Here is a 14,245-nt window from a genome sequence, read left to right as displayed (position 1 = left end):
CAAAAACTATTGAACCGATTTTAAAAATTCTTTCACCATTCGAAAGCTACATTATCCACGAGTAACATAGGCTATATTTTATATGATATGAAATATATTTGATAAATACATTTTGAGGACAAAGTTTGCCGGGTCAGCTAGTCATTAATATTAGCGATAATATTTAGCACTTAAGTTCGGTTATGTTAGTAAGGTATAGTTGTAAACAACAAATTTTAATACAAAAAAAATTTTGAACGCGATCTTGCAAGCCAATTCAGTGTAATTATATTTAACAAGAAAATAGTAATGATTAGTCACAGACTTTTTATCAATATTAAATATAATATAATTATTAAATATAATATTATGTATAATTGTATATAATAGTAATTTTAAAAATAATAGACCTTGTTGTTCGATTTTGGTTTTCAAAAATCTACATGATACATTTATTTTAAACGAGCCGTAAGGAACCCTATTGGTGTGCAAAGTAAAAGCGCTTTGCTACATTACATATTTATGTGGCTTTATGTGGCTTTTTGACGTTCCCAGGGCATTTATCACTTTTGAGGGAAAATAAAAATAATGGAGAATGATGAAAAAAGTTAAAATCAGACTAATTATTCACCAAAGAACTAAATATTAATAATAGTGTACCAGAGAATTATAAAAAAACAGACAACCGACTGTTTGGAAATATAGCCTATGTCACACCCACAATTTAGACGAATGTAACAAAACCTTATTATGTCAAAATCCGTCAAGCCGTTTGAGCTGCAAGGCGTACCTAAGAATGAGACACAAAAACATAGATACATAAACTCGTAAACATTACCTTCCACAGTCGGGTTAAAAGAGTACATGGTAAAATTTCTGTTCGACTGTCATATACAATCTATATTTGTCCTTTATTTTAATTTAATTTTATGTTAATATAAATTAATTTAACTTTATTTTTGTGTAATTTGATGTCTTGTTTTCATGCTGTCTTTGCCTATAATTATTCTAGCACTTACCTTGGACTTTTGTGTATTGTTTGATTTAAAATGTAAAGGTGTAATGAATATTGGCAACCTTTAATAAATAAATAAATAAACACGTTTCGCATATTACCGAAACTGATCTCCTTTCCGTTATCTATTATCAAACCTCACCCACTTACAAACTAAAACAATAAAACAAACTTGCAAACAAAGAAATCACGCAAGTGGAATATAGGTGAAATAAATCAAGCGGAAACATCGCTAAATCAAGAAAGCTGCTACTCGCTTTATTCTTCGCTAGATCAGCAATACGATGATAAAGAGAGTATTATTTTAACTTTGTATGTAATAAATCAGTATCGATTCTTACCTAAGCCACAAGATTTACGGCTTTAAGTTCACGAGAAGATAAGGTCGAATCAGAGCAACTGTCAGAAACTTAGATGTGATATAATTCTTGCTGAATGTTAAATAAATTTGATTTACGTAGGACCGACATGATGTAACCCCAAAGCTCTAAGAAGTGGCGTTATATTTGACTAGGCTATTTTTGGTAAAATACAATATAAATACTCTTCATTTGTTAAATATATCAGGAATACAGATACAAGAAAACATAAGCATATAAGGCGGGCTTACCCCAAGGAGTTACATTTAACGGAAATTTTGCTATAGTATAGTATGTGATATAGTAAGTATAGACGTATACTGTATAGTATAGGATCTTTATCCTTAATTATCTGACCGCAGATGATACTTTCGGGTTATTTGTACTAAATTTTCCTATAACACAATTCCATAATTATCGTCCTGTGGTTGTTTATATAACGATTTCAATCGAAGCAAATAATTCAGTTTAATCCGTGCCTGTCTCTGATTGGGATCTGCAAATAATTAAATTAGTTCTGCACGAGCAGTAAATGTGCAAATAGCAGTGAATACTGTTATGAACATTTAGTTAGAGACTGGAAATGCAGACAGATTTTCGAAACAGATGGACTTACCTACACATACTAAAACGAATCATTCTTTTATGGTCATTGTGAATGCTATTTTGAAATACTGGGAAAATACGCGTCGCTTAGCAAATTGATTCCAAACGGCTTATGACAGAGTTCTTTTTTCAAAGTATTGGGTGGTTACTACTACAAATTAACACGTGGTGCTCAATGCAAATATGAGCTTTACAGTGACGTAATAGCGATCGGAACCGGTCGTTGCGAAGTATGAATGACGCAGCGAAAGAATGAGTCATTCTGTCCCTCTCTGTAGTAGCAACTGACAATGCGTGCGCGCATTGTACGCTACCGTCGCGTTATGTCAGTATTGTTGATGTCCAGTATGACAGGCACCGCTACCCGTGATACACGTGTGCTTCTTTCGTTTTGGCGGGAATTTACTCGTAAAAGTAAACAATGATTCGGTGACGGTTTTTTTAATTTACTGTGATGACCGACGCGATTCAATATTGTTTAAGGATTTTTGTTACTACAGTTTTGTATTACGTTTTGATAAGTGCATTTAAAGAAATCAAACGCTACTTGACTGCTGAGGAGTTCCAATAATATTTGGATTTGATTGTTCAACAAACGGATTATTATTTGGTAAGTCATACTTATACTTCTGTATAAACTAAAAGTTGGTAATATTAAGTACTTGTGATGAATCGATTGTATGTAAAAAATGGGTAGGTAGATAGAAGGTAGAAAATACTAAAAATGTAGATTCTTGAACCGCAACTTAGGCTTCAGTTGTAAAAATTAGCCAATATTTTTATTATTTAATAGATACTTATGAGAAATGAAAAATTGTAACATTTTTGACTGTACGTCTACCTACTTACTTTAGTAGAATACAAGTCAAGTTGTTAAATATTTCCTGAAATATTCACAAAAATATAATACGAACAGTGATAAAACGGTTTCGTTACGCTTGGTTATGATAAATTAAATTATTATACCTAAATAAAATTAATTAACGAATTTAGGTTTATCCGCATTTAACTTTTGATACAATTAAGCATAAACTTAGCTGTGACTAATTTTGTGTAAAACCATATTTTTATCGGCACGCGGTCACAATAAATGACACAATTTTTGCGCTATCTACTGCAATATTTACTTGCGTCATCAAACGACGTAATTAAAAATAAAAAATATTATTAGCTTCGCGACTTTTGCGACTTATCATATTAACCCGTAACTTGTTTGCTGCACAATGGTTTCCTACCGTATTCATTTAGTCTGCAAATTTTATGCGTCCATACGTTTGGCACTTGCCTCAAACTACAAAAAAAAACCTTATTTTTTTATATCACTTAGTACACAAACCCACTTAAACACTCTATCCACACATTTTGAATTCGAGAAGGTTTGTTGTAGTTTGGCAAGCGTTTGGATGCGGTATTATAGAATAAAATAGGTGCCGTTATACACTTAGAAGTATCCGCATTTTTTTATTATTTGCAAGACATAGAACCAACTACACTAAAACTTTAAATAAATATGCCAATACATATTATTGACTCTCATCTATGGCCATACGTTTTGTTTTTACTAAACATAAGGATTATTTCATTAAATCTCAAAATACCCATATCAACTCCTTTTCTAATTTTTTTCAAGTACCTAAAAAAATAAATTCGGAAGGGAATCTCGTTTACAAAAAAGACTCAAGCCCACAATGAAATACCTCTAATATCATTAATTACCGACTTCTAAGTAGCAGGGTGTTTATTTTCTCCATGCCGTTGATAGATTGATAATCTAAGCTAAAACTCTTTCAGAAAATTGTAACTTGTTAACGCTGTGAACGATCATAGGATGCTGTGATCATAGCATCCTGTGATCAAATCACAGGTTTAACCCTATAGTCCTCATAAAAGTCAGCGGTTCGTAAATTATACATCTATTTTAAAAGTGATAAAAAACATTGAAAAGGAAGCCATTTCTCAACATATTAAAAAGGAAGCTACTGGTAAAGGAAAACACCAGTGGGAGACTTAAACAAAATTTGAGTGTATAAATAGTTTAAACGAAAATTTTCGCACTTATTTAATGCTTCATTATTTACCATTGGTAACACAAAAGAAATTAAATTTACCCATATTTTTTATTGACCCATTTGCTCCATTAGGTATATCTTTCTTCTTATTCTGGATTTCGAAAACTTGGTAAACTTGTAAACTACAAGTATAGGTAAGAAACGAATTAATTCAAAAATGATTAATTTTACGCGCGCGTTTCTTACTTTACCTTTACCGTAACACTAAAATACAGGTTATTTTAGTGTTATCTGTAAAAATAGATACCACATAACCAGTTATTCATTTGGATGTCGTATTTGATGCTTTGATGTCATCAGTATGAAAGTTATGATGCACAAAATTGTTTATACGCTCCGATGTAAAAGTAGGTCACACACCTGCGTTTGAATAGCTGGTAAAATGCACTAGTACTAACAGATAAATAATATTTTTATCATGGTAACTTTATTCACATCTTTGCAATTTTTTACATTAATTTTATTTTTTATAATTACAAGTAAACCAGCATGAAGTCTGTAAGTGGCCAGTGTGGCGTCCATGGACATGTAATCAACCCCAGATAAAATCAGAGTCCTACCAGAGTTCAGCCAAAGATGTGTTGCTCCTGAGGACGAAGTTGGTATACCTGGGTTATGTATGTCCACCTTACTTACATTCTACAAACAAGGACTTTTTATCGTAGAAAAGAAAGATGAAGGAATGATAGATTTTATTTATTTATTTAGACATACAAACAGCATAGTATACATAACATTTTCAACTCAAATACAATAGTAATAATGTACCCTATATACATGCCAATTATACGTATGTACAGCATTCTAGTAATTAGCCAAAGACATGTTATTGCTTGTTGTAAAAAAAAGACAAATATAATAGGATGTTAAATAAAATTCATTAAGATTTGGGCCCAAAAAATGACTAAATGTTAAAATAGCAGTTCAATTTAAACAATAAGCAAATAAGTTGTTAGTTTGATTTTAAACTAAAGACACGAGTCATGAAAGATATCAATGTCTACAATTGATGCACGTGCTCGGTTGTATTCATTACATATTCTGCACATATATAACTTAAACTCAGTAAAATTTTCAAAAAAAATAACTATTGCCTTACGAGTCACGATTTTTTTTTTTCATTTCAAATTATTTACTAATGATTCGCTCACTCTTATCGTCATGTTAACCGCAGATGACGTCATATAGTCTATCGATTACTATTACCTGTAATAACTATGTTATCTGGAATTTACTGAAGTAAACTAAGGGGTTTCATTATCAAATGGCCTTTAATGTCAAATGGGTTAAACTTCTTTTCGGGCAGGAACCCTAAATTAATTTAGGGTTAAAAGTCAGCCATGCTGCTTGTAATTTAGGAAGCAAAGTAAAATGAAGTCAAAATTGGTTTAGCAATTTCTGCAATATTCCTCAAATGCAAGCAAACAAAATAATATATACAGTTAATTATAAATAAAATATACGCGACGAATAGATAACCTCTTTCTCTTTGGGAAGTCGGTTAAAAATTGGTATCAAATATTTTTTTGTCATATTACAGAGTAAGAGAAAAAATAGAACTTTATTGAGAGTTCCCAAATATATTGGCTTGTTCTTGAGGTTTTCTTTCATCTAAAATACTGGTTAAATTATATAATAATGTATAAAAACTTAAATATGAAAGTTACTGGATTAGAACACTTACCCCAGTTTCTTGACCGCAGAGGTCGGACTTCTAAAACTAAGCTCAGTAGATCTAAATGCAAGTTTAGTAATCAGTGGTCACTGCGGTTGACCTCAAAGTATTTAAGGCATTCCAAAATAGAAATAAAAAATGTACCCTTTGAATTGTGAAGACTTATAAATGCAGTCCATTTTGGTAGAATACTTTTTACAATTTCCTATGTTACTTTAGTATGCTGCTCAAAATATGAGATCTTAGCATCGGAGTCTAAAATGTACTGTAGCATTACCATGAGTTGGCATAGAAACGCCACTATAGAAATGGTAAATAGAAAACTATTGTCATTTTGCTAGTGAATAACATAACTACTATCGTTACGGTATTTCTTGACAACGTCTGTCAAATTAATGACTCATGGGACCAAATTTGTATGGCAATAGATCATAATGACATTCGCTAGCGATTTGATTTCGATAGGTTTTTTACGTATCGAGTTACGTCACTACGGATTTTAGTTCTACGAGTAACCACCAGAGGCGCTGTACAATTTTTCATACATTTATTTTACGCAGTCGCTAGCGAGTAATACTTTTGTAAACTCATGGTAGTGCTACTGGAACTCTAATCTATTGATGTAAAGTACGCATAGTCTTATGAAAAACATTTAGAGGATTCAATAATATAGGTTGTTTACAAAAAAATAATTATTCATAAACCTTTATATATTTTTTTAAACATTTTGTAACTTAGAAATTTGATATCAACTATTTATTATCTGATAGTCTACTGAAAATTAGTGAACCAATTTGGACAGGACTTTGCGATAAATAGTTAGAATACATTATTAAGATAAGTCTTAACATTTTATCCCAAAAGTATCCAAGGGTTACATACGTTGAAACTCATTTATAAATGTAATATCGTAAACGACATACAATTAAATAGTTATCGACCTTTAGTCATACAACCGCAACATATGGGAAAACGTTTTCCTTAATTACACCATTAGTATTCGGAATAAATTGAGCAAATATCAAAGTAACAGCTAGTTAGCAAAGAAGCAATTAATTAGAAATCATACAACTTAGCTGCAATCAGGACCTGAACTATTTTAGGTACTTCATGTAATTAGGTCATACGAAGCATTTTACGTAGGGGTCGCAATACCGGACCATCTAAGCAAAACCGGTATTTTCGGTACTGACCCCAGACAAATCCCGGTATTCCGGTTTTTTCGATATTTTCGAGATTAAGATAAAGTTACTAATTTTTATTAAGTATTTTACTATGTAATGTTAATTTAGTGGAATTCCGAAGGAAAATATGTCCTATTACTTAATACCAAGTTAATTACAGAAGTTTATGATTTATTAACGACGTTATGAGTTCCGAATTCATCAATAAATGAATTATATAAAAATATATGTGGAAAGCTGGAAAAAAATATCTCTGTAGTCGTGCACTCTTGACAGAGTGGTCGTGGCATGATGATGACAACTGGTCAGTCATCCACAGCTGCCTTGAACAGACGCTATTGCGATCCTTCGCCACCGCCTTCTATGCTGGCCTTGCGGCAACACTCGACGAGGGAACACTGTGTGCTAGATTTTATAAGGTCTGTTCAGCGAGTAGGCGATCTGCCGCGTGACCTCTTTCCATCTACCTTTCACGGAACTACAACCGTACTACTGAGTTCCCGTCCCTAAATATGCGGCCGAAATATTTTAGTATTCTAATCCAGATACTCGTAGATCCAGAGAATAGTATTTCTAGGGCATCAATTTTACGGCGATCTTGCATCCGAATCGTCTACGTCTCTGCAGCGTAGAGAAGGATAGGAAAAACTAGACTTTTCATAAGTCTTATATGTAACCTAACGATAAGGCAGACGGGCTACCTGATGGAAAGCAGTCACCGTCGCCTATGGACATTTGCAACACCAGAGGCGTCGCCAATGCATCGCTGGCTTTGAAGGAGAGCTCTTTTTACACCCCTCTTGAAGAGCCCCATGTCATAGTCCTGAGGGAATACCTCAGGAGAAAGTTCATTCCACATTTTGCACGTACGCGGCAAAAATGAACGATCAAACCGAACCGTGGAGGACCGCCACGGGTCCAGGTGATGTGGATGGAACTTCATCCTTCGGCGAGAGGTGCGATGAAGGAAAGGCGGCTTAGGCACCAGATCAAACAGTTCCTCAGAACACTCACCATTGTAAAGTCGGTAGAACTCGCAGAGGGAACCTATGTCCCTCTGCAGGCTTAAGGGTTCTAACCGATCGAGATCGCTGGGTCATCGACGATTCGCACCGCGTGTTTCTGTACGGAGTCAAGTGGGTTAAGCTGGTATTGTGGTGCCCCTGCCCAGAGATGCGAGCAGTACTTCATGTGGGGCCTCACTTACGCTTCATAAAGCAGAAAGAGTTGGCCCCCAGTGAAGTACTCCTTGGCTCTGTTCAGGACGCCCAGTTTCTTTGAAGCCAACTTGGCTTTAACTTCCAAATGACTCCGATACTGCACGTCACACGAGATGTCAACTCCCAGAATCCCTACACTTTTACCAATGGTGAGCGGGGTACTTTGGAACTTAGGCGCTATGACGAATGGGGATTTTTTAGCGGTAAACGCGCAGACTTGTGTCTTCATGGGGTTGAACTCAACAAGGGTAAGACGACCCCATTCCAAGACCTGCTCCAGAGAGTTCTCGATTTCAGACACAACTCGGATTCTGCTTTCTTCCACGAATGTCCGAGAGGTGTCCGCACGGCCTGTGTACATACCATCTTCCGTGCTATGATCTGCATAGCAATGAATGCCACCGGTTAATAGCAGCAAATCATTGATATGCAGAATAAAAAGCGTGGGAGATAATACAGACCCTTGGGGCACGCCAGCGTTGATGAGCTCCGTGTCTGAGCAGCACCCGTCAACTACGACCTTAATATGCCGCTCAGACAAAAAGCTGGCTGTCTATGTGCACAACCTCTCGGGAAGACCTTAAGATGGTAACTTCGCCAGAAGGACCCTATGCCAGAGCCGGTCAAAGGCCTTAGCGATGTCCAGGCTTACGGCCAATGCCTTCCCGTTGCTCTCAACAGCTTGTTCCCAAAGGTAAATGAGGTACACAAGAAGATCACCAGCTTATCGGCCCTTGCGATAACCATTTTCGTCTGTCTTGGTGTTTTTTGATATGTTGCGGTTCCTCCAAATCTTATCAAGCCTATCGACAGCAGATCTTGTTAAAGCGAAGATCGTGTTGGCGGGTTGTTTCTTGACGCCTATTTTCATAATTGTCATTGTTATAAAATATTTTGAAAATATATCATCTTCCTCTAAATGTTTCTTTTATTGTGATACACTCAAGAAATATAGCATAAAACTATAGTTACTACACTTCCTTGTCGACCCTTTTGTATGAAGTGTAATGAAAATAGTGTGGGCCCAGTGTCGTGGTCACTGTCCATTTTCCCAGACGCGATTACATATGGTATGCAACATGTCAACCTCGAGTTCATCCATTGATCGAAACACTTCAATAGGAATATCATCTATATTAATTGCTTTGTCGCGTTTTAATAAGTTAAATAGCAGCGCGTACTTCATCTTTGAATATACATAGATGGTTCTTTTTGTATATCATTTTTAGGCATATGTTGTGTATAAGGTCGACTATTAGAGAAAAGTGATATGAAGTATTTTGCCATACATTGACGATTTCCTTAATTTCGGTAACAATCACATTCACACCATTAGAATCCTCAATAGCCCATGTTCTGGATTTAAATTGATGGGTTATACATCGGATTTTTTAAGAGATCTTTTATTTCAAATCGAACCTTTTCTTTAGCTCTCCGACGAAGTTATACAATACGCCAAGTCTCACCTGACATCCAATGCTAATGTTTGTTGATTTTCATAGGTTGTGTCGATTGTAACGCTTGTTTAATATGGACTTTTGCATTGTGCCAGAGTCCATTGGAGTCAATTTATATGACTATAACTTTATTTTGTTTTATTTTACTAAAAACCGAAAATACCGAATATCCCGGTTTTTGTGAAATTAAAACCGGTATTAATAAGACCTAAATTTGGCCCGGTATCCCGGTATTTTCGAAATCTCGAATACCGGATTGCGACCCCTAATTTTACGTAATAGAAGTAATAAGGCATACATAATAGTGTTAAGAGTTTTGGATGTGGTAAGGGAGATAGACTTTTCCGAGGCGTTCCAGCTTAGTCCTCAGGGGTAGCGGCGCATCTGTGGCCGATCACAGGTAGGAATATCTAATCCTATCTGGGGTTGATTACAGATGTCCATGGGCGGCAGTAGCCACTTACCATCAGGTGGACTGCATGCTCGTCTGCTACTCTTATATTATAAAAAAAAATGTAGTAGTCCAACTGCTGAACAGCGGCGATGGCCATGAAAAATTTGTTTTTATATATAATAATAATATTATGGAAAAATTAAACAAGTGTTATGTGGTCAGTGCTGCCCATGGACATTTATATTGGCCAGATAAGATTCGAGACTTATTTTAGGTCAGCTACTAATGCGTTGCTACCCCTGAAGACTCAGATAAGTATCTCTTCCTTACCACACATTGCAGAAGAATCTGTAGTGGTTATGGTGCCTTTAAAGTCCCACCACATAGGGATCTACTAACTTAAACTGTATACTCATTTGCCAACTTTTTCATAATAAAAAGTTAAAAAAGAAAAAAACAAAAATACTCGTTTAATTTTGCAACGTTAAAACGATGTTATTCTCCCGTTACACTTTCAGTAATAAAGCGCTGCGACCCATGAAAGCAATATGCAACATTTTTTGATGACTCTACAAATTGGAACCTTTTTGAAGCCGTCCGAACAGCAAATTAACGAGAATACCCTCATATTTTGCCTCCAAAGTACCTCAAGCTAAAAGCAGAAAAGTCAGATTACTTTCAGAAAAAATCTACCATTTTTAAAAATTAACAACTTTTGATGTTCTGTTTTACCCGAGGTGTTTTCTATAAAAATACATTTCTGTCTTAAAAATAGTATTATTAATAATAATGAATGTAAGTGATGAATACACAATACTTTCCTGCCTTTTTAAAAAGTCTTAGATGGTAAAGAAACTGGAGGTTTAAATGAAGGCTAAAACACCTCTACAGCGCAGTGGGCCTATATCACTGGTGAGACTTATCTATCCACCAATAAAAATAATGTAGATATCTGTAATCGTGAAGTCTGCCAATCATTAAACAATCTGCGTCGCGGACTATAACCCGCTTTAGCACTTATCACTTTGAGAGGAGACCCGTGCCCAGCACTAGAATAAGAATGAAAACTGAAAAGACAACATCAGCCCATTTATCTGATATCTTCACTTTTTTGTATTATTATAGTACAGGATTAGTGCTGTCCATGGACACCTGTAATCTACCCCAGAGAAGATGAGATTTCTACCTGAGGTCGACAACAGGTACCCCTGAAGATTAAACTGGCATGCCTCTAAAAGTATGTCTCCCTTACCACACCTGTCAAACCAGAACGCAGCAGCGTTTAACACTGCTGTTATTAGACAGAAATAGGTATGGCGGTGGTGCCGCCGGATTCGAACCTTCACTTATAAATTAGCAAACTTACTCGTATCATATGAAAAAGTATTTAAGTACCCCTTATGATTTTATTTAGTTTTTTCATCTATGCACAGCGTTTTTACTATTTCGACCGCTGTCTTAATAGGACATATTTGCTATTAAAGGTCGGTCACAGATGCTTGGACCCTGGGGACTAATTTGGTAGCATTCGAACGTTATTGCGTGCAAGCATGTGACATCTTTATTAATTACTAGATGACCCGGTGAACTTCGTACCACCTAATTATGAGTGACTATCTGTACCTCGTGGTTTCACTCGTGTAATTTATGTATTATGTCCATAAACTACTGGTAAATATTAGGAAATGGCCACAAGAGAACAGGAAAATAAAAAATACAATTAAATAAAATTCACTCTACCTCTCTGCACTCTGTTATTTTTTTACTCGGTGGTTATCAATTCGGCCGGTATCTTTTTTTATGTATGTACACGAATTACTCCGCCGTTAGTGAACCGATTTTAATAATTCTTTTTTTATTGTGTTATTTTTTATTGTAGGTTCTAATGAAATTACAAAGTCAGTTCATCATTGACTATTTAAGGGTCTGATAATGTGGCTCGGAGACAAAATATGTAACTCCTCAACCGATGGGGATATTTGAGTTGTGTTTGAAGATATTTGGTGTAAGTTCTAACGAAATTGCAAAGTCAGTTCATCATTGACTATTTAAGGGTCTGATAATGTGGCTCGGAGACAAAATATGTAACTCCTCAACCGATGGGAATAATTGAGTCGTGTTTGAAGATATTTGGTGTAGGAGGTTCTAATGAAATTGCAAATCATTGACTATTTAGTTAGGTTAGGTTGGAACACATAAGACAATATAAAACTAAGCGGGCAGGGCGCGGCAGCGCCCTGCGAGCGGGCGGTTCCAATCAATGTAAATTCAGACCGTACCTTAATTCATGATCACGTTTATACAATTTTATATTGTATTAATATAAATGTTATTATGTCATCACTAAAAAGGGTAAAAAATTTTTTAACAAAAAATACAACCGACTTCTATGTCACTACATAGTAAAAAATAATTCAAATAAATGTTGGTTTAGTACATATTTCTGAAGTCGGCGCTCAATATATTTCGTTCGAATTATTTTTTACTTTGTAGTGACATAGAAGTCGGTTGTATTTTTTGTTATTTTTTTTACAAACACGCGAAAAGAAGTACCTATAACTTCAATAACGGTTTTTTTTAAAGAAAGTTTATTTACTTATAGTACTCTAATCGGGTTGTTGAATAGCTAAAAATGCTGAAACAGGTGTGTAAATAGAAAGGCGGTTTATAACAGTCTTAAGGGTTGATCTAAAAAAACAAACAGTGACTCAGATGCTTCATTATGTCTTATGATAATTTTCTTAGTGCTCCAAATTAACGGATATTAAATTAAAGTTCCATACCCGATTAAACGACCCTAAGGGTTGATTTTCCAAAAACGGTGAAAAATGTGTTCTATTATTTTGAATCAAAAAGCTAAATTCCAATTTTCATAGACTTTGCTTCAAAATCTGCCGACTTCTAAACGAAGTGTCTTCTAAAGCCAAATGCAAATTTTTACAGTCTTTGCTTCCAAATTAACGGATTTTAAAATAAAATTCCAACCCCTACTTAACCAACTTAAGGGTTGATTTTGCAAATATCGTAAAAAAGATATTTAATTACTTTCTATCGAAATCCTATCAAATACCAATTTTCATATAGATTTGCATCAAAACTGGGGGACTTTAATACAAACTTTCAACTCTTATTTATTCACGGAAACGCGGTCGAACAGGATAAAAAGTATCCTATGTCCGTCTCCTGGTTCTAAGCTACCTCTCCACCAATTTTCAGTCAAATTGGTTCAGCCGTTGTTGAGTTATAAAATGCTTCACGAAAACGCGGTCGAACGGGATAAAAAGTATCCTATGTCCTTTTCCTGCTTCTAAGCTACCTCGCGATTAATTTTCAGTCAAATCGGTTCAGCCGTTCTTGAGTTATAAAATGACTTCACGGAAACGCGGTCGAACGGGATAAAAAGTATCCTATGTCCGTTTTCTGGTTCTAATCTACCTCTTTACCAATTTTCAGCTAAATCGGTTCAACCGTTCTTGAGTTATAAAATGACTTCAAGGAAACGCGGTCGAACGGGATAAAAAGTATCCTATGTCCTTCTCCTGGCTCTAAACTACCTCCCTACCAATTTTCAGCTAAATCGGTTCAGCCGTTGTTGAGTTATAAAATGCTTCACGAAAACGCGGTCGAACGGGATAAAAAGTATCCTATGTCCTTTTCCTGCTTCTAAGCTACCTCTCGATTAATTTTCAGTCAAATCGGTTCAGCCGTTCTTGAGTTATAAAATGACTTCACGGAAACGCGGTCGAACGGGATAAAAAGTATCCTATGTCCGTTTCCTGGTTCTAATCTACCTCTTTACCAATTTTCAGCTAAATCGGTTCAACCGTTCTTGAGTTTTAAAATGACTTCAAGGAAACGCGGTCGAACGGGATAAAAAGTATCCTATGTCCTTCTCCTGGCTCTAAACTACCTCACTACCAATTTTCAGCTAAATCGGTTCAGCCGTTCTTGAGTTATAAGTGGAGTAACTAACACGACTTTCTTTTATATATATAGATGTTGATAATACTTGCCTACAATGCATATGTTACTCTTACACCACTTAGAGGATTAAACTCTTTAATTACTGTAAGTGGATGCCTGAAATAACTACAGCGTGTTTAGTTCAACAGTGTTTACAGTTAAACGGTGTTTTAATCGAAACGGTGTGGTGTTGCCATAATTATCGTGTTGTCGTCGAACTATTAATGTCCCACTGGACACGGGTCTCTTTTAAGAATGAAAGTTTGAACAGTCCACATGTCAAGTGCGGATGTTAATTGGTAAACTTCACATTTGTTTAAGTTT

At 35.4% G+C, this 14,245-nt stretch overlaps 1 protein-coding gene across 2 annotated transcripts in view; it reads left to right on the top strand.

Moving 5' to 3' along the window:
- Positions 1 to 2,267: 2,267 nt before the first annotated feature.
- LOC140743556 (G-protein coupled receptor moody) overlaps positions 2,268 to 14,245 on the top strand; it is a 69,067-nt gene continuing 57,089 nt past the window's right edge. The window contains exon 1 of one of the 2 annotated variants that reach the window (XM_073074933.1): positions 2,268 to 2,569. The gene's annotated coding sequence lies outside the window, so the exon portion shown is untranslated. The remainder of the gene's footprint in view (positions 2,570 to 14,245) is intronic. The other variant, XM_073074941.1, reaches the window with a different exon arrangement.

This window comes from Epargyreus clarus, unplaced genomic scaffold, assembly GCF_041222505.1.
Source record: "Epargyreus clarus isolate Ecla_fem2 unplaced genomic scaffold, WU_Ecla_fem_2.2 ptg000001l, whole genome shotgun sequence".
Lineage (NCBI taxonomy): Eukaryota > Metazoa > Arthropoda > Insecta > Lepidoptera > Hesperiidae > Epargyreus > Epargyreus clarus.
Note: the sequence above shows the minus strand (reverse complement) of the source record. Positions and strands in the feature narration are given on the sequence as shown.